The following is a 21,895-nucleotide window of genomic DNA, read 5'->3' on the forward strand; positions in this document are numbered from 1 at the left end:
ATTAAAATCTAATTACAAATACTGGTAATAATATACAAATAACAGTGTTTCTTCAAAAAAATCGTTAATTAGGACGATTAATTATTAAATATATAAAAAGATATATAACTGCGGTTGTATTATGCCGTTAATACACATAATAGTGATTTACAAAATGCTAACAATACTATATAAATAATGACATTTTTTAAAACGTCATTAATTACCTCGATTAATTTTTAAATACATATCTTTTATAGTTAATGAATTGGTTTTGATATGTTCATGGTTTCAACAATAGCTGTTATATTTACACCTTAGATAATGCATGTGATGCATATGCTAGATAATTCTAATGTTATTTACGTGATATTATTATATGTGCTCTCCTTAAATTACATAATTGTATATGTAATATGTAATGGCTTAAATGTAGATTCTCTACGAATTCTATCTTTACTTTTGAGAAGAGTTGTATTAGGTGGTTAAAAGAAAAGATTAACTATAGGTAGTATGGGTTAAAATACTAGTAATATCATACAAATAATAGTGTTTCCACAAAAACGTCATTAATAAAGTTGATTAATTTTTAAACATATAAAAAGACATTTAACAGCAGGTGTATTGTGACGCTAATACACATGAAACAACAACATTTTTTTATTAAACCGTCGGTAATACTTCGGTTAATTATTTTTAAATTTATTAATTATTAAAATTCAACTAACAATGGTATACAAATGTTGGTAATACTATACAAATAACGGTGTTTATTCAGAAACGTCGTTAATTATATCGATTAATTTTTAAATAAATAAAAGATATTTAACGGTAGTTGTGTTGTATTGTTAATATAAATGAAACAACGACATTTGTTATTAAACCGTCAGTAATACTTCTATTAATAATTTTTAAATTTATTAATTATTAAAATGTAACTGACAATGATTTTTAAATGTTGGGAATACTATACAAATAACGACATTTTTTAAAACACTGTTAATTACCTCGATTAATTTTTAAATACATAAAAAGAGATTTAACACTGGATTTCTTATGTCGCTAATACAAATGAAACAATGACATTTTTTATTTAAACAAATTAAAAAATTCCATTTAAGACAAAATAATAAAATAGAAATCTCAAACTATAGTGACAATATAATAAGAAAAAAAATTGTATTTTTACAACACTATCATTTTCAATCCTCTTATGACAGAATTATAACTCTTGCAATTTTCTAAGTTTAATATCAAGCTATAAAAATTAGATTTTAATCCTAAACAAATACTTAAGCAATAAAATTATATCCAAAACGTAAAAAATCTAAAATTATAGAGAGTTATCTACTATTGTGATGAATATATGATTACTAACAAAGATGTGTGAAGAAAAATATATTTTTTATCAGAAGAAATGACTATTTTCACATCAATTATAGATATTAGTTGTGTTTTTCCAATCCCTAATTTTTGACTAATGAAGACGAAGAAGAGAACTTACCCTCCACACCGTCGCCTGGTAGAATTGTGGAGAAACAAATGTAAACCCTAAATTTCAGTCAAAAAAATCAGAAAAAAGGTCAAAGAGTAAGAAAGAGAGGGAAAGAAAGAAAGAGATAGAGTTCTTACTCAGTCACATGCTATTAAGGACGAGCAACTCATGAATCACGTATTTATAGGACTTAAAATGGACCGAATTTGGATTGGATCTAATTAAAATCATAATCATATCCGAATTTATTTATCTAGAGTCGGATTCATATCTGAATCCGACTAGATAAACTATTTCTAAATCATTTTGATTCTACTTAACCATTGAATGATTTTGTAACAAGCACGTATACATCAAAATTTTATACAAGGACTGATTAGTTGAACACCACTAAGTAGTTGATTGCACATCAATCTTAAAAAATTATCCCATTTTTTTTCATAACTTCTATTTTAACCCAATAATTGCACTTTATTATCGGTAAAATTAAAATTTTGGATTATGGATAATGCTGAAGTAACATTGTAGGGGACATCGATTGTAAAAATTTTGACGTGAAAGTATGTAGGAACCATAATATTACTTCAATATGACTCATAGGATATTCACCTTATCGTAACTTTGTCTTTCCTACTTTTACAAATAGTAAACAAGTTTGTTATACAATAATTTATGAGAACATGGTTGAGGAAGAAAAATGAAAAAAAAAAAAAAGAAGTACATTATTTATTAAACCGTCGGTAATATTTTCGTTAATAATTTTTAAATTTATTAATTATTAAAATCTAACTAACTGCGATTTACAAATGCTGGTAATACTATACAAATAACGGTGTTTCCTCAAAACGTTGTTAATTAGGTCGATTAATTTTTAAATACATAAAAAGATTTTTAATGACGGTTGTATTGTGCCGCTAATACACATAATTGCGATTTACAAAATGCTGATAATACTATACAAATAACGACGTTTTTTAAAACATCGTTAATTATCTCGATTAATTTTTAAATACATATCTTTTATAGTTAATGAATTGATTTTGATATGTTGATGAGTTCAACAATAGCTGTTATAGTTACACCTTGGAGAATGTATGTGATGCATATGCTAGATAATTCTAATGTTACTTAAATGATATTATATGTGCTCTCCTTAAATTACATAATTACATATGTGATGCATATGTTAGAACTTTGATCATTGCACTTATGGAGAGATGATTTCCTCAAACTCATATTTTTCATCTCCCTAATGTAGAGTTTGGAATCTGGCCTTTTGATTTTGTGGGTATTACTGGTATTTGAATAGGAAGACTACCTCTACCTCTCATAAGGGTTGATGATGAGGAAATGTTAAAACTTATCAATCTTCAAGTTACTCCTACTTGTGAGTGGCTAGAGAAGAGGAGGTTGAGCATCACCTGGCTAAGAGATATATCTTTAAAGAACGGCCTTTACTCGCAGATTTGAATTAATCACCCTTATTTTATCATCATATTTAGACGACTATTTGTCATGCTGGGTGCTTACTTCTTTTCCGATGACCAAGCTTTAAACGATGTCATTTTTTTTTTAGCTTTACGAGACATAGATCGTATTCATGAATATGATTGGGGAAGCATGATACTTGGGACCCATCATGGGTTGAATGAATTGAGTGGTTTCAGGTATGATGGATCGACCTAGTAATGGGCTATTCCTTCATTTATTCTGGCCTTTTATTGAGGTACTTCCTGATTTTTTTTAATTTTGTACTTTTTTTTTTCTGTGCATTACATTCATTTCCTTTCTTGTAGCTATTTTTGCACATCTACTTTCATCGTCCTCGTGTTCTCTTCAAGAGAGCTGATTTCCCTATGGGTCAGAAATTGGTTATCCGTCTTAATAAGACGCAAAAGAGTAAGGGTTTGTCTGGGCTCACTTAGATCGATTCTTCCACCGAGATGTAAGTATTGTCCCATTTATCTATTTTTCTTCACTCTCATTCATTTTTTTCCCATTATATTTGCTCTTCTTTCCAGATCATCAATCATTGAGTGCTTGAGTTACCATATTCTGTCTTTGCTCATCTAGACTTTGTTGTAGCTTGCCTTTTCAACTTTTAGAGGATGGTCTTCCCATGCTATATTAGTGAGCTTTTCTTATGTGCTATACCTGGGAGAATGACTAATATTTCAGTATCATGGCGAAGCTCGCATTCCTCATAATCCTCTACATGTTTTGAGATTTGGAGCTATCGAGGGTGGCAAGCTTGTTAATTAGAGAGTATTCCTAGGGAGCGATTGATTCTTCCTAGGAACTACGATGAGTGGTACCAAAAGGTATCCATTGGGTGCCTGCTCCTTCTAATTGTGGTAGTCGAAGGGGTTCAATAATTTGGGGGCGTTTATATTTGCCAACATGAGGCCCATGTACCTTTCCTTACCCTCTTTCACTTTTCTTTTTTAGTTATCCTTGTCGTTTTCTCACTTCTCATTTTTTCAATCTATTTGTACTCAGAGTGTTGAGTTGGCTAGGTACCTTGAACGAGAGGAAAAGAGAAATTTTGAGATGGTTCGACAAGCTTCTTACATTAAGCAACTCTAATGTGAACTGGTAAGCACTTGTAATACTTTTCCTCATTTTGAGAACTCTGATTCAATCCTCTTGTTATTCTCTACATGCTCTTTATTAAGAACGAGAAGGTGTCGGTTCTTCTTTCTAGAGGCCATCTACGTCATTATGGGTTAGTAGAAAGAAACATTTATTTAGTAACTATTTATTCATATGAATAAAACAAAATGACTATGCTTATTAACATGTATATATATATATTTTTTTTGTCTTATCAAGGAGTTTCTAGGAGCAGTGCTTTTTACACTTCGTCTAGTGCTTACCAAACACCTTTTTACCTGGTGCCATCTACTGAACAACATCGGGCAAGTGACTTTGGTCCTCAAGGGTACTACCAGGTTGGAAATAATGCTACTTGGGAAGCAACGAGAACCAATGATGTCGAGTTCACAGACTATTAGTTCACGGGACCTTCTGAACCCTAAGCCAACTATGTCTTTAAGGAACGTGAGTCTGAGTATCCAGTTGAACCGGAGTTAGAGGTTAGGCTGAAGGTTGAGGGAGAACCAGAGCCAAAACCAAAGCTTGAGCTAGTATCAACTATGAGTTGATTAGAATGATTTTATGCTAAGAAGTTCCATCGTGGTATCAAAAGCTTCTTTTGGTAGACATGAGAGTTTTTTTTTTTTTTTTTTTGTTAGTCATTTTGTAATAAAAGAATATTACATACCTTGTAATTTGTGTGTGTTTGTAAAACTTTTATTCATTTTTACCTGAATTTGCTAGTTTTTGTTTGTCTTGTTTTTTAGTTGTATGCTTGATGAATGTCTATTTTCTGTAAAATCGGCAGGTTTAGTCCAAAATATGAAGGGGGAACTCCTTGGGTATTTTTATAAGCAAATTCATAGAAAAATAGCAAAAGAATTTAAAGGAAATTTTATTTTGACCATGGGTGAACCTTAGCCAATTCAAAGTTTTGTTCTAACCGTGGGTTACCCTTGGCTAGGCCAAAATTTTGTTTTGACCATAAATGAAGCTTGGGCAATTCAAATTTTGTTCTAGTCATGGATCACCCTTCGCCCGGCTAAAATTTTGTTTTAGCCATGGGTTTACCTAAAAATTAGGCAAATTTTTCCTTGGCCGTGGGTCACCCTTGGCCAAGAAAATTTTTTCCCGGTCCGTGGGTAAGGTATGGACTAGAACTTTTCAGTTTTAAAACTCAAAAACTGATATTTTATTCATAAAATTCACGATTTTGCTAAAAAAAACTTACAACTTTCTTGTCCTAGATCGAAAATAGAGCTTACCAACTATTCAAGAATGAATAGTAGTGAAATCGAAGAAGGATCCAATACCTCAGATCCTACTTTTTTCAACTTGAATCGGTATTTGTAGACACCTCATTTTTGCATTTGCCTGATTAATCAACTAGTCAACCTGATTGTAACGGTTCCTAATGATGGATGGTTATTCCAATGCTCTGTTTGTTACTAGATATGTTTCAGAAATCCGAATGAGGTATCTCAAACTAACAAAACTATAGAAATCACGCTACGCTAGCAAAATGTACCTCAAAATCATCATTTTTCAAATAAAAAGAAGCTTCACGACAAAAATCACTAAAAATGACCATATTACCAAAATACCCATAACATCAAAACATCCCTAAAGCCTACATTACTCTTAGAAAAATCTTTTCAAACACATAAAATAATAAATCTAAACCAAATAAACCATTTCCTCAATTTTTACAAAATTTGACAAAATTATAAAAATACCCCTCATAAAGTTCATGACCATTGTGCTAAAAAAATTCATAAATGACACAAACCAATATTTTCATTGAATTCCTTACGAAAAATCGATTCTAAAACATCCTAGAACATTGAAAAATAACTTAAAACGTAAAAAGTCCTCTTTAAGGGTAAAACGGTAATTTTACCATTTTAATAATTAAAAATTTTGAAATTAATAATTAAAACATTAATTAATGTACAGTAAAATCCTAATTAAAATTAAAGTCAATCAAGTAAGACTTAAGTCAAAATCTTAAAATCTAGCAATCAAGTGAGACTTAAGTCAAAATCCTAAAATCAAGTCAATTAAGTAAGACTTAAGTCAAAATCCTAAAATTAAAGTCAATCAAGTAAAACTTAAGTCAAAATCCTAAAATCAAGTCAATCAAGTAAGGCTTAAGTCAAAATCCTAATCAATCTAATAAGACCAAAGTCAAACTCTAAAACCCTAATAGAATTCTAATTAAACTCTAAAACTACCTAATAAAATTCTAATTAAACTCTAAAACCCTAATAGAATTCTAATTAAACTCTAAAACTATCTAAAAGAAACATAATTAAACTTTAAAACTATTTAAAAGAAACATAATCTAACTCTAACTTTATCTAAAAAGTTCTTAAAAAAATCTATAAATAAGAGTCTCCACACCCTAATCTCGTATCCAAGAGAAAACCCTAGAAAAAGTAGGTCAAAAAGTTTCTCCAACATTCTCAAAACCCGAATTTTGAAGTCATAACTCCTTGCCTAACATCTATACCCCAACTTTAGCTCAAAAAATATTCAAAAACCCTTCTAAAACACCTTGAAATCCATAAAAAATCAGAAAACTCACAGATCTAAGAAGAAGATACCTCAACTTGGAGATCAAAAATCAGATCTGGTGACGAGTGAATAGCAATGAAATACATACAAAGATACTCTCCGTCAGTGCTGAGGGAATCGTTGTAATTCGTAAGGTAATTTTCTTTTTATTTTTTATTATTATTATTTATTATTTTTTTGGTCTATTGTGCAATGTAATCGTTTTGGAAATTAGTAGAGACCGGCGTTTGCTTGGCGGAGTTGGTGCCTAACACCTTCTAACCTTATAATGTGATCTCTGGACCCGTATTTTCTTTCATAGATTAGTGTTATTTTCCTTTTAGAGTCAATGTTCGATTCCTAAACTGTAATAACTAGGTGGCGACTCCCAAACCTCAAAAATCAAAAGCGGATTCGTGCATTCCGCGGATTGAAAGCGCTTTCAGTGGCGACTCCACTGGAGATTATTGAGGATCAAACTTGAAAAATCCCAAGTATGGGAGCATTGCCAAATCGACCAAGTTTTTATTATATTTTATTTTAGTTTATTTGTTTAGTTAGTTTGGCTTGATTGTAGATCATTTGTTTGATTTTTGAGTATTCTAATTTATTTGTTTGCTTTATGATCCAATCAAGGGTCACTTGTGATGATCCTAAATAATTCAAGATTTCAAAGATTAATAAGAAAATGATGGAATGATAGTGGTTGGGATGAGAAGAATGTTTTCTTTAAAAAAAAAAGCACTTAAGCATGGTGCTCCGATAATGAAAACATTTTTTTTCTCTCTATTATCTTCTTCTCCATATGTGTGCTGAAATGGGTAGCAAAGAGAGATGCTTCTTTCTGTCTCTTTCTCTCTCTTTATCGACTCTCATTAATGGCGATTTTGAGAATTCTAATTTGAATTTTTAATAATCTCAACAATGGCGTCGAAGCATCTCATAAGGTTTACCTAGAATACCAATCTGTAAATCTGGAATTGTTGTTGAATGAAGGTTGGGATAGCAATGTTAAAATATTTTTACAGAATATTTTAGTGAGAATTAAGTCTGGGCACCTCTTAATAAAACGTAGATCTCATCGAGTAGATTAATTTAGAACATGAATTCACTCAATTTCGTTATCGAGAGCCTTGGATATTATTGATGCAAGTTCGGATTAATCTGTAAATCTGGAATTGTTGTTGAATGATGGTTGGGACAGTAATGTTAAAACATTTTAGTGAGAATTAAGTCTGGTCACCTCTTAGTAAAACATAGATCTCATCAAGTAGATTAATTTAGAATCTGAATTCACTCAATTTTGTTATCAAGAGCCTTGGATATCATCGATGCAAGTTCAGATTAATCTGTAAATTTGGAATTTGAGACAACAATGTTAAAACATTTTTACAGAACATTCTAGTGAGAATTAAGTCCAGGCACCTTTAATAAAATGTAGATCTCATCGAGTAGATTAATTTAGAATATGAGTTCATTCAATTTCATTATCGAGAGCCTTGGATATCATCGATTCAAGTTCAGATTAATCTATAAATCTGGAATTGTTGCTGAATGAAGGTTGGGACAACAATGTTAAAACATTTTTATAGAACATTCTAGTGAGAATTAAGTCTGGGCACTTGTTAATAAAACGTAGATCTCATCGAGTAGATTAATTTAGAACTTGAATTCACTCAATTTCGTTATCGAGAGCCTTGGATATCATCGATGCAAGTTCGGATTAATCTGTAAATCTTGAATTATTGTTGAAAAAAGGTTGGGACAACAATGTTAAAACGTTTTTATAGAACATTCTAGTCAAAATTAGGTTTGAGCACCTATTAATGAAACGTAGATCTCATCGAGTAGATTAATTTATAACCTGAATTCACTCGATTTCGTTATCAAGAGCCTTAGATGTCATCGATGCAAGTTCGGAATATATTTTCCTAATTCACAAAAAATCCGAATTTATCTAGTGTTAGCACAGTTAATGTTCTTGATTTATTTTTTGAGAGCAAACTCATTTGGCACTAGGATCTTTCTCTTTAATTTTCTTTTGGAAAATGTTTCTAGTTTTTTTTTTATAATTTAAAAAAAAATGGGGGGTTCATCACTCCTTATCCCTACAACCATCATTTTATCATCAATTCAATATTTGTTAGAATCTTGATTTATGTTGGATCACCTAAAGTGATCCTTGATGAACCATAGATAAAAATAAAAAAATAAAAAAAATAAAAATAAAAATAAAAAATAAAAAAATAAAAAAATTTGTGCCTATTTCAATATTGGATCTGATTAATTATTCCTTGTGCTATACTGATTAATCGCTTATCTTACATGCCATGATTTTGTTTGATATATATTTTTTATGTGCATGCCTTGGTCTTAATTTTTGATTCTATGGGATATCCATATCTTTTTTTTTAGTTTGATATGGCCCACGGACCCATTTATTTGAAAAAACACCTTGGGTACACCCCACCCTGTATTGCACACACCACAAGCACGTTTATTGTTTTGCACACTTACATGTCCCAATATAGCCAACGTGGCACTAGTGCGTGGCCTGATCTCTTCGGAGATGCGACATCATTTATGAAAACCACAACTCCAGTCACGTACCTTAGGATTTATCAAATTGGGGCATCAGTACCATCAGATCAGGTGACTGTAAAAAGGTATATCGATGCACCTGGGCTGGAGCGACCTAAGCCTTTGACCTATTGTGACCCGCATAGTCACATGTCCCGACTGTCAACGTGGTACTAGTACGTGGTCGTCCCCTCGTGGGATGCCAAACCATTTATGAAAGATATAACTCTTGACTCGTACCTATAGGTATATCAAAGATAATATAAGTACATCAACTGTACTTCTTGGTCAAAACCAGTGCTTAAGCAAGATCCTGCTCCCATGTACTATGGTACTAAGAGGATAGACTATGTCTATTCTAGAAAAGAGGTGATTTAAGAGTGTCTTTGCTTAAGCATCGCACCCCACCTCTGATCTGGGGATTAAACTGACTACTTTTGGCTTCAACAAAGTGAATTGAAGTTTTAGATTATCACCTATACGGTATATCAAATCAAGTCACCACATATCGTCTGATTGAGTACGCTCGAGAGGAATATAGGTGCACTTGGGCAAAGGTGGCCAGATAAATTGCATTGCACGTAGTAAACTTAGAGTTTAAAAGCCTTCCTATAGGTCACGACCTGAACTGACTGTGGGTGTTCCCGGGTTGCTCTATTTAATTAAACCAACAAGTAAGTGGGTGGATTGATCCAAACTATTCAAACTAAACCCACTATATCGGTCCGACCCAATGGGTGAAATGTAAACGAATTGGTCCAATTGACAAATGGATCAAACTGATCAACACCAAACCAGTTTGACCAATTGGTTTTACTTTCAAAGATTTAGACAATTTTATACCAAATAAATGCGATCCTAGGGTCAAAATATTTTGTCTAATCAAAGGTTTTGTCCCAATCAAGAGCAAACCCGTGACTAACCTTTTTTTACCTTTTTGGTCATTATAGACTTATAGTGAATTTGGATTTAATATTTTCCACCGGACTTAGGCTAATTTCAAAATTTTAATCATGTGATTAAAAGTCAAACCTTCAGAATCAATGGTTAATCTTGGTGTATTTCCACTCAAGTAAGAATTGTTCCTAGACATTCTAAACCCCTATCTATGCCACTTTGAGTCTGTCAAAAGAGTCAACTAGGTAAAGTACTAATGTCAAGTTCAAGAAATCTACCCTGGCACCATAGTATTATGTCCATCCGCCAATAAGGATCTCCCCGCTTTGTAGATAAGCATTCCTGAGTTTTCTTTTAGTTTCAGTTCAGTTTTCGTCAATCTTTTCAGTTACTTTAGTCTCTCTTTAATTTTTGAGTTTTAGTCGAGTTTGTCAGTCTATGTTTTTTTAATTATAATAGAATAAAGAAGCTTCTGATTATCATGTGTATAATAATGATTTGAGCATAATATCTAACATGAGGATTAACTTAGAGCTCACTAATCAAACTTAATAAATATTGAAATTAAAGAGTACACTCAAGAAGTGCAAATTGGTGATACATTATCCTTAAGGGAACATGAGAGAATAATAAATTTACTTGATAAATTCAACAATGTTCATGCATGATCTCATCATGATAAATTGTACCAAAATAGATCAAGGCATAAAGTTGAGGGTGAACTTCAAGATCAAAGATTATCGATCAAGAATGATGTAGTTGAAACCATCACAAATGTGCCAAGACTTATAATAAGGGATCCATCATGTTGTCACTCAGAGAAAAGAGTTATCATTCACAAAAGAACATGAGATTTTATTTGAAGTTTAGAAATGGTTGAACAAGTCAATGTCAAATACAAAGAACTCAATCACACTTAACTTCGTAAAAGAATACTAAAGATCACTCATTCTCAAAAGAAAATTGAAAATTGCTCATTCTCAGAAGAAGACTGAAAATTACTTTTTCTCAAAAGAAGACCTTCCTTGACAAAGCAATTAAGACATAAAGTTCCTAAAATTTTAACAAAATCAATTAGCACTTCATCAAATGAGGCCTTATTTGGTAGAATTATTTTTCTGCCTTACCAAAAAAAAAAAGATAACTTTCTTTAGCCCCTTGCAACCTTTAAAAAAAAATCAATAGCCTCTTCTTTCTAAACCACATCGACCAACCTTGAGAGGGAATCTTAGTATGAACTACATTTTGACTTGATCCTAAAAGAAAAAAAAAATATTTGGGGTACGTAGGCAACCTGAGTAGTTACTCCAGGCCTGGTCACGCAAAGAATATGTGTATTTTCTTAAGAAAAGTGTCATCTAAAAGAAAAATCCCCTATTGAAAGGTTCAAAAGAAAAGAATGCCAAACTAGGGGCATTAGAAAAAAGAATCAAAAGAATTGATAAAAAGAAAAGAATGTTAAACTAGGGGCATTTAGAAAAAAATCAAAATAATTGACAGAAAAGAGAGAATATCAAACTAGGGGCATTTTGGGAAGTTGAGCCTTATATCTTTTCTTTCTAAACCATATTCTAAGCCTACCTATTAAGTCCTCATGAATGCTAATTGACTCGATTAAGGTGCAGAGAACCAAGAAGTTGTCGAGTTGGTTATTCAAGATCATCAAGAAGAAAGAAAGTTCGCTAAGTTGAATACCCAAAATGGCGACTTTGGCAAAAGTTAGGGCATAACCATAAAAAAAAATGACTGCTAGGTTGAAAACTTGAAAATGCGACTTAGGAAAAAATCAAGGCATCATCAAAAAAAGAAAATAAAGCCTGCTAGATTGAAAACCTAAAGAGACGATCTAGACAAAAATTAGGGCAACATCAAATTAGAGAAAATGTCTCATCAAAAAGAAAAATTCAGAAGGAAGCTTGTGCAGAAACTAGGAAATGCAGAGCCATTCAAGCTACAACATTCGATGAAAACAATGTTGAAGTCGAAGAAACTCAGAAGCCATTTTGAACATTGTAAAATATTTAGGAGTATGTTTACTTGTTCAAGTGTTCGCCAAAGGAAAATGTAAAACCATCGACCACTTTGAAGAGAGATCTTCTATTCCAATAATTATTAAGATTTTAAGTTCAGCTTAAACATTTCTCAAAAGAAAATGATCAAATTCCTTATTGCACATATGATAATCTTAAGAGTTTTGAAAATTTAAAAGAATGCGGATTCTTCTGTCTATCATATATCAGAGTCCATAGCTACTCGTGCAATCCATTCCATCAGTTTCGTAGTCAAGTTCCAGTTAAAGCTAACCTTGAAACTAGGGGAATTTTTTAAAGTCTTTGTGATTCCAAAGTTTTGTTCTTAATTACATGATAAAAAGGAAAATCTTACAAAAGCTTTAAAGTTCAGCGAAGTCCAATGATAATTATGAATCTAGATGCATGATAAGCAAATAAAGGCTTAATCTTCCGATCTTTGAGCTCAATAATACCGAGTCCTTAATTAATCTAAGCTCGAAAAGCGTGACTCCAATAAGTTCGAATCCGAAAAACGAGACTCAAACTTTTTTGAATCTTAGAATGAATTAACAAGATTGTTTAAGTTCCTGTAAACCTAAGCCGAGAAGTGTGGAGACTCCAATTTTTTTTTTTAAATCATAGAATGAGTTAATAGGATTGTTTAAGTTCTTATAAATCTAAGCCTGAGAAATGTGGCTTAGTAAGTTCGAGTCTGAGAAACGAGACTCCAACTTTTTTTTGAATCATAGAATGAATTAATATGATTGTTTAAGTTCTAATAAATCTAAGCCCGAGAAATGTGGCTTAGTAAGTTCGAGTCCGAGAAACAAGACTCCAATTTTTTTGAATCATAGAATGAATTAACGGGATTGTTTAAGTTCCTATAAACCTTAGCTCGAGAAGCGTGGCTCTAATAAGTTCGAGTCCGAGAAACGAGACTCCAATTTTTTTGAATTATAGAATGAATTAACAGGATTGATTAAGTTCCTTAGCCCGAGAAGCGTGGCTACAATAGGCTCGAGTCTGATAAACAATACTCAAACTTTTTCAAACTCTAAAAAATATTTTCAAATAGGATTTAACGAAGTTCCTACAATATTATGACTCCAATTACTTCATTGTTCAACCTTGCCATGATTGCTTTCGTTGCATAAGTATATTTCAATTTTGAATCATATTCTCAAAAATGAATCGAGCATTATCTTGCCTACCTAATGTGTGGCATAGTGGTAAGAACTCAAGATACCCCAAGGGGCGTGCATTCAAACCCAAGCCCACCAAAGGTGTAGCGTAGTAGTAAGAGTTTGAGGTCTCCAAAGGACGTGCGTTTAAACCCAAGTCCACCAAAGGTGTGGTGTAGTGGTAAGAACTTGAGGTCCCCAAGAGACGTGCGTTCAAACCCAAGCCACCAAAGGTGTGGCGTACTAGTAAGAACTTAATATCCCCAAGGGACGTGCATTCAAACCCAAGCCCACCAAAGGCGTGGCATAGTGGTAAGAGCTTGAAGTCCTCCAAGGGATGTGCGTTCGAACCCAAGCTTACCAAAGGTGTCACATATGGGTAAAAGCTTGAGGTCCCTAAGGGACATGCATTCAACCCCAAGCCCACCAAAGGTGTGGCATAGTGGTAAGCGGTTGAGATCCCCCAAGGGACGTATGTTCAAACCTAAGCCCACCAAAAGGGTGGTGTAATGGTAAGACCTTGAAGTTCTTTTAAGGGACATGCTTTCAAACCAAGTCCCCCAAAGATGCGGTGTAGTGGTAAGAGCTTGAGGTCCCCCAAGGGGCGTGCGTTCAAACCAAACCCACCAAAGGCGTTATGTAGTAGTAAGAACTTGAGGTCCCCAATGGATGTGCATTCAAACCCAAGCCTACCAAAGACATGGCGCAGTGGTAAGAGCTTGAGGTCCCCCAAGGGACGTATGCTCAAACTCAAGCCCACCAAAAATGTTGCGTAATGGTAAGAGTTTGAGGCCCTCAAGGGACATGCGTTCAAACCCAAATCCATCAAAGGTTTAGCATAATGGTAAGAACTTGAGGTCCTCTTAAATGCCGTACGTTCAAACCAAGCCCACCAAAGGTACAATGTAGTGGTAAGAGCTTGAGGTCCTCCAAGAGGCGTGCATTCAAACCAAGACCACCAAAAACACGATGTAGTGGTAAGAACTTGAGATCTCCCAAAGGACATGCATTCAAACCCAAGCCACCTATTCAAAAGCAAGATTCTACTAAAATTCTCTTAACTTTATAATCTATTTTGGACGTGCGATCATAAAAAAATACCTAAGTTAAATCCTGTCTTGGAAAGTTTTATTAACTTCAAATGCAAAGTCAACTTTTACCGAAGTGAACACAAATTAGAATTCTTACTTTCAAATCATTTTTTTTATTAAATAGTTTTAATAGCCCTATGTTTTGTCACGAAACTTATTCTTTTTAAAAATTTCGAGAGACATATATCGAGTCAAGAAGATTAGAATTTTAGATCTAATCCTTGTCAGACCTAGAGTTTGGAAGGATCAAATTTTTATCTTAATAGATTCAATCTGATTTCACTAAAGTGATTTATGAACAAGCAAACAGGTTCAAGTTCGGCTAGACAAAAAAGAGTTTGAGTGTACGTATTTGTGATTCGTTACATGCAACTCTTACAAAAATAGATAGTTGTAAACATCCCATTTTTGCTTATGCCAAGTTCGAAAACACCAAAAACCTTATGAGAAGGGGCTTGACCCAAAGAAATTTTCAAGAAGATTCAAAACCCCATTTTCAAGCAACCACAAAGCCATTTAAAAAAATTGATTTAAGCCTAGTCGTACCTAACCTTTGGCTAAGCTTAAATTTAAGCCTGACCATACCTCAACCTTGACTAAGCTTAATTTTTTGCATGGCTAAGGGTAACCCATGGCTTAGAGAAATTTTTGCTTGGTCCAAGGGTGACCTACGGCTAGGCATAAATTTTGTTCAGGCTTTGGTTCATCCAATGCCAATTCTGTTACAAACCTGTGTGTGCTCGAATTTGGTTAGGGATAGTTATCATTTAACCCACTCTTTAATGAATTTTCCCCAAAGAAAGTCCCTCTATTTTACTATTTTGCCCATATTTTTATTTTTTAATAAACCCATGATCATTTTCTTCTTGTAATTTTCCTATTCTTTTAACAAAGACCCTTGGTTAAATTGGTTCCCACATGAATGTAATTATTATTACCTTAACCTCATCTTGTTAAAATTAAACCAAGGTAGATTACCCTTATGTTTTCCAAGTCTATCTTTAATCTTAGAAGCGTCAATGTAATTAGATCAAGTTCAAGAGGTTTTTGACAACTTTACCCAATCCACAAAATTTTCTAAAACTTGTGCAAATGTATTTTTATCCCTAGGTTGTTAGAGAATTAGTTAGACTAGATGATCTTAATGTCCAAAATTCAAGTCTATATTTACATGCCATCTAGTCTAGTTATCTAGGATTTAACTCAAAACTAATGACGTAGGACTTTTTTTACTCTCTTTAAAAATTTCTTTAGAAATTATGATCTTTTATAATCCCGTAATGCCTCGCCAAACACTAACACAAAGCTTATGTTAGATCTCGAGATACTAGGTGGTGCTTCGAAATTTTGGCATGGTCTCCTCTGTTTGTGTTAGCATTCCAAGGCGATCAACCTGCACCTGATAAATGACATACATTATTTTTCATATATACATACAAAATATAATACTAGCAGAAGCTTATATACATCTAATAATGTACGATAGATCAGAGTACGAAAGAAGAAATTTATATACAGGATTATACAAAAATTCTTCACTATAACAAAAGTCTTAACGCTCAGCACAAATCTATAATACTTCTGGATAAATCGAGTATAACACCAATACTCACCAGGTGACGAATTCTAGTTGTCTAACAGACCCACCAGATGATTCTCACTTGTGCTTTATACCTGCCTCGCCAAGCTTTGAATCTGAAACTAAAAAAAATAGAGAAGAAAATGGTGAGTAATAATGGTTACCCAATACGGAAATAAACAATTTCTGCCAATAACCTCTCTTAACATGAAAGAATAAACATACTTAATTATTTTAAAATATGTAAAGTTTTACAGAAGAAACTATGATTAATTGGTACATATAGCCAGGGATGAGCAACTAAATATTTTAAAACTTACATTACATCTGTAGACACCCGAATTTGAACGGGCCCTCGACGTAAGATGCCCCCAAAAATCGAAAATTGGAATGGGCCCTGAAACCCAAACCTACACAAAACCCATTGCATTTTCCATTAATAAATGTTCGAGGCCATTTACGTAGCCCATGGACCCGCACACCTCACCACTCTCATATATCCTTAAAATCAACCCAAACTATTTTCCTACACCCAATTCAACGTAAACCCAACTCAACACTATTCTATCCAAGCCTACAACCCTACCCAATCCATTATCTAAGTCCACAACCCTACCCAATCCATTACTAAAGCCCAAAGCCCAATCCACTACCCAAACCCAACCCAACCTATCAATCTCATCAAACCAATCACCAAGAGATGACACATGTCATCATCCCCTTCCACCTCCCTCATCTAATCAACTCAACCCATAACCCTACCCTAACCTAACCTATTCCCCATCCTCTCATCATCAACAACCCATAACTCAACCCATAACCCTACCCTAACCTAACCTATTCCCCATCCTCTCATCATCAACAACCCACAACTCAACCCATACCCTATACACCCTAACCTATCCCTCATTCTTTAACCACCCACATCACAACCCATACCTATCCATCACTTTCCCTTAAAACACTCCCATAAAATCACCTCAACCCATACCTCAACCCATACCTCCCATACTCTTCTCTTTAATCATCTAACCACCATCACCAATCAACTAATCTCTCCATCCCTCCATTTGCCACATGTCATCATCCCTTCAATCCTCTCAAAATCAAATCAATCACCACTCATCTCTCCAAATCAAACACCATACTTCTTCAACCATCTCAACACTCCTTCTCCAAACAACTCCCTTACACCACCACTCCTCCCATCAACCATTACTCATCTCACCCCACCAAATACTCTACCCAAATGGATTTGGGTAAGATCCAAACCATTTGGGTTAAAACACAACCCATTTCCATCATTACAAAAATACCCTCATTTTCATCTCAAATTTCATACCCTTTTCCTCTCAAACCCATGCCATTAACCACTACTCTCATCCTTCACCCCATTATACCCTTAAAAAAAACCTCTCAACCTCTACAAAAACCCCTCCATTCTCCCCATACAACACCTAATGAAATTTATATAAAAAATCCTCCAAAACTACAACCCTCTACTCTACTCTACTCTACTCTACTCTACTCTCAATACCTCACTCTTAACTCAACTCAATCTTCTACAACCTCAAGCAAGTCCAAGTCAACTCAAAAGAAGAATATCAAGAAAAGCTTTGAAGATCAAGATTGGGACAAGGTGGGTTTGAAAAAGGACCATCCCCTCTAACCCCCACTTCAACTCTCCCCTCTCTCTACACCTTGCACACACCACAATGATTTGAGTCCTTCAAGGGCCCCTTTTTCAATAAGGGTGCCCTCAATGGACTAAATCAATATCAAAGCCCCTCACACTTGAGGGTACACATCAAATTATTTTTCATTTATTTTCTTTTATTTTAAAAATAACCGAATCCGAGGTTACCACCTATGGTGGGTGGAGTAGGGTGCCTAACACCTTCCCTACTCCATAAATGGACCCCCTTACCTTGAATCAAGGGTGGGACCACGTGCATTATCCTACGAGAGTCATCACATCAAAAATAATTTAATTTTTCAAAAAATGAGACATCGGGTGACCATTCACACCCAATTCCATATTTGAATGGTGGCGACTCCAAAACACCCCAAAGTGGAGGGATGTTTGAAGAATATTCGAAATCTCGTGTCCACAACATCATCAACAGTACTCACTATAACATTTTCTTTTTACACAAATCTAATTGATCAAATAGAAACATTAAACATGCATTTCATTTTATATATCAAAACAAGACAACAAATACATAATACACAATGGTGGAGTAGTGGAATTAAAGAGTTGGGATTCACGACTGGATTGCTTCTAGTCAGGACATGATGTTTCATAATAAAGTACTAGTTTCTGATTTTGTGGCTGGTCATTGTTTATCACACTTGCGGGACCATTTATTCGATTCAGGCTGGTCGTTTGATGTGACCGTAAGCAATGGGTCTCTTTTTGATGTGTCAGAACGTTTGACTACTATAGATTGTTAGTGATCATTGACTAATCATCTTCATCTATGTCTATTAGGCGTGCATGTGATTCCTAAATATACAATCCATTCGTATACGACCACCTTTACATTACAAGTTCAGGAATAAATCCGAATTCTAATTGTGACTCTACTCCCATATGCGTTTCATACCACGTATGAGTTTGGTTGTCTCTATCGAATATCCTGGGATAGCATATCACTCCGGATGTATGACAGACTATTCCTTCAGGCATTCACAAATTCTTTAACAACTCACAAAATAATTACATATATATTATTTTCATTTGAAAACAAAAGAGAAATTAACAATACAAGGTTGATAATGGATATCTAGTTTTCTACCATGCAATTGTGGCCACCTGACCTAAAATAAATAATAGAACTTGGAGCCTCTACGCCAATAGAATTTAAATAAACATGCAACCAATCATTATCTCTAGATATCCCTTCACCAACCTATACACAACCCACAATGTAAAATGCAGACATCACTCATTGGCCGTATTTCCTACCCGTAGTCACGTGTTAGCTCATGGAGCCTGTCATGTGTAGCACTGCTACCACACCACTATCTCAATTGATCACGGGCCCAGTTTGGCATGTGCACGTGGTGTGACATCCCATCTTTTCGAATGTAAAATGCAGACATTATCCCCCGGGTGTGATTATGACATTTTACCGTTTCATTACCTTTTTCTAATTTTCGTAGTTCTCAATCTTTCGAAAAAAAATTCACTTTCTGATATTCATTAAATTAATATGAGTTTACTGAATATTAAATCATTTTTTTAACTATGAAATTAATTTTTTTTCAATAACATTGAAAAAATACAAAACTTAGATCAAAACAGGGTCCGAACGGTGCACAGAACCTAACTGACGAAAATAATCCGGTGAAATATCCTACCCACGTATAATTTGTTATAAAATATAATTAAACATATCAAATATGCAAGTTCTGATGTGAATTTGAAATAACCAATTAAATTCTAAATTTTTGAAAACACATTACAAATTCTTGATAAAATCCTAAATGTAATTTTCACAATCTACGATTACTAATAGAAATTGAGAGTTCTTTATAATCTCTATGCGAAAAAATTGAAGTGTGTGCATGGAAATCGAGACAATTGACACGAAAATCGAGATGGATCAAACTTTGAAACGGTTGATTTTTGAATCTGACTCGGTGGTTTTGAAGATCTCGATACCGTCATCCTTTTTTCCTTCTATGGTGGAGGACGGTTTGACCCAAAAACAAATGAAATCCGAGGTCGAAGTTACGAAATCCCCGTAATATCTACAATTGATTTTTGACGATATGGGGTGAAAAAGACGAGAAAATAAAAGAAAATTAGATGGATTTTGTAGAGAATGAGGCTACGGACGATTTTCCCTTCTACGTTCAAGGTCGAAGACGGATTGCTCACGACGAATTGAAGGTTGAAGGTTTGAAAATGAAAATAAAAAAAAATTCGTTAAAAATACTTAGCTGGTTTTAGACGAGTTGGAAGATGAATAGTATTTAAAAAAAAAAAATATTTATATAATTGTGGGACAAAATTGGTATTTTACCTATTATTTCGTTTGACGATAACTTGACCATTCGAATTTCACAAGTGATGAATGAATACTATATTTTATTTAATTTTCATTCTGGATCTAATGGTGTGGTCAAATTCTACAAATTATATCTCTAACAAAAATTTACTTTTTCGATTCAATGAGACCTTAAAATTAACTTCATTTTTTTTGACGATAATTTGACTTTTTAGACTTCAAAAATGACAAGTAAATAGTTCATTTTTAATAATTTTTCATTGCGAACCCAATGGTATGATCGAATCTTAACAATTCTTACTTTAGTAAAAAAAATCATTATTTTAGCCTGGTCCGACTCGATAATCGAGGATTTTGTAATTTTTCTATTCGAACTCGCATTTGAGCGTGCTTACAAGCTAAAATATTTTTTTTTTGATCATTTCGAATCTAATAGTGAGGTCATATTCCATTAAAAATGATCAAAAATATCCTAAAGTTTTATCTCTAAGTCCCACTTTCAGGATTTTTTCAAAATTTTATTATTTATTTTTCTCGAGATACAAATAAAAAACTCGGGTTTTTACAAATCCTATCCTCTTAATCATCATGATTGGTGAGACCTATAGGTAAGTAAAAGACCTTCAAGTTCGAGTAGAGGTAATTTGAGTTTTATCTAGAGGTTTTATTGAAAGTATTGGGAATCTTATGATTTAGGACAAGTTTATCCCCAAGGGTCTACAAAAATCCTATAAATTAGAGACCCTTCCAAGACAAAAAGTAAAGGAGAAAAAAACTCATTTGATGATTTAAAATTATATTCAAATATCTCTCAAATCTCTTTAAGCGTTCCTATTCTCTCAAAACCTCTCTAAAAATTCCTAAAATAACAAACCAAGAATAAGAAGAAGAAGGAAAAAAAAGACCAATGTGGGACTAAATCCTCTAGCCTCCCCCTTTTAAGCACTCTTTTTTCATTCTCCCCTTCTCTTTACTTTCAAGCACTTTTCATACTTAGGTTACTTGCTTGTTTCTTAATGTAATTATTTAAATTTCTAGTTTGGAGGCTTGAAGAGAAAGAATAATCTCTTTTAAAAGTAATCTCCCCCAATAAGTCTTCAATGAGCTCGTTGAGTACATTAGATTATGTTGTTTTACTTACTTTTTTTATTTTTATGTAATTTAAATTCATAGTGCATATGTTTTACTTTCTTTACTTTACTTACACTTTAAGCTTCCTATAATAATAGTCCTTCTTGTTCTATCTTCTTTGATGGCAATAGAGTTAGAAAGTAAATCCTCCTTGGAGGTAATTTTCTCTTGATAAGTCCATCATCTGTATATACTTTGTACACACTCACTTTTAAAATGGCTACAAGCAAGAATGTAGGTTCCTTTGGACCTATATTCAACTTTTAGAGTTGACAAAAACAGTCCAAAAATGGATAAAATTTCATGCATGTAGTCTTGATTCCCATATGATGTGTGGTTCAAATCATGAATCTCACCAAATGGTCAAACTAATAAATAAAGTCTCCTTAAGGAACACATAAAATTGTTTTGAAGCTTTGGGAGTCCAAATGATGAGATCCATGTGGGTTTTCATCAAAGTCCTAAGCTCACAAAATTTTTGAGCACGCAACATTTCAATTTTAGCTTGTTTATTAGTTTAAATCTTCCATTTCATAAAGCTAGACTATAGTTCTTTTATCTCTTAATTTTTTTTATAAATTTTTTTACTTTCAAAAGCAAAAAAGAGTTTCCTAATCACACCATTTGGTCATCTATTGGTAACTATTTTAAGATGGGAGGGACAAGGTGCTTAACACCTTCCTTGTCCCTCAACCGAACCTCCTTACCTTAAATATCTAGGTTGATCATTTCCCCTTTATTTTATAAAATCATTTTATGGTGCCCATTTACACCTTAATT

The sequence above is a fragment of the Akebia trifoliata genome, chromosome 2, assembly GCF_017979445.1.
Source record: "Akebia trifoliata isolate Shusen 1 chromosome 2, ASM1797944v1, whole genome shotgun sequence".
Lineage (NCBI taxonomy): Eukaryota > Viridiplantae > Streptophyta > Magnoliopsida > Ranunculales > Lardizabalaceae > Akebia > Akebia trifoliata.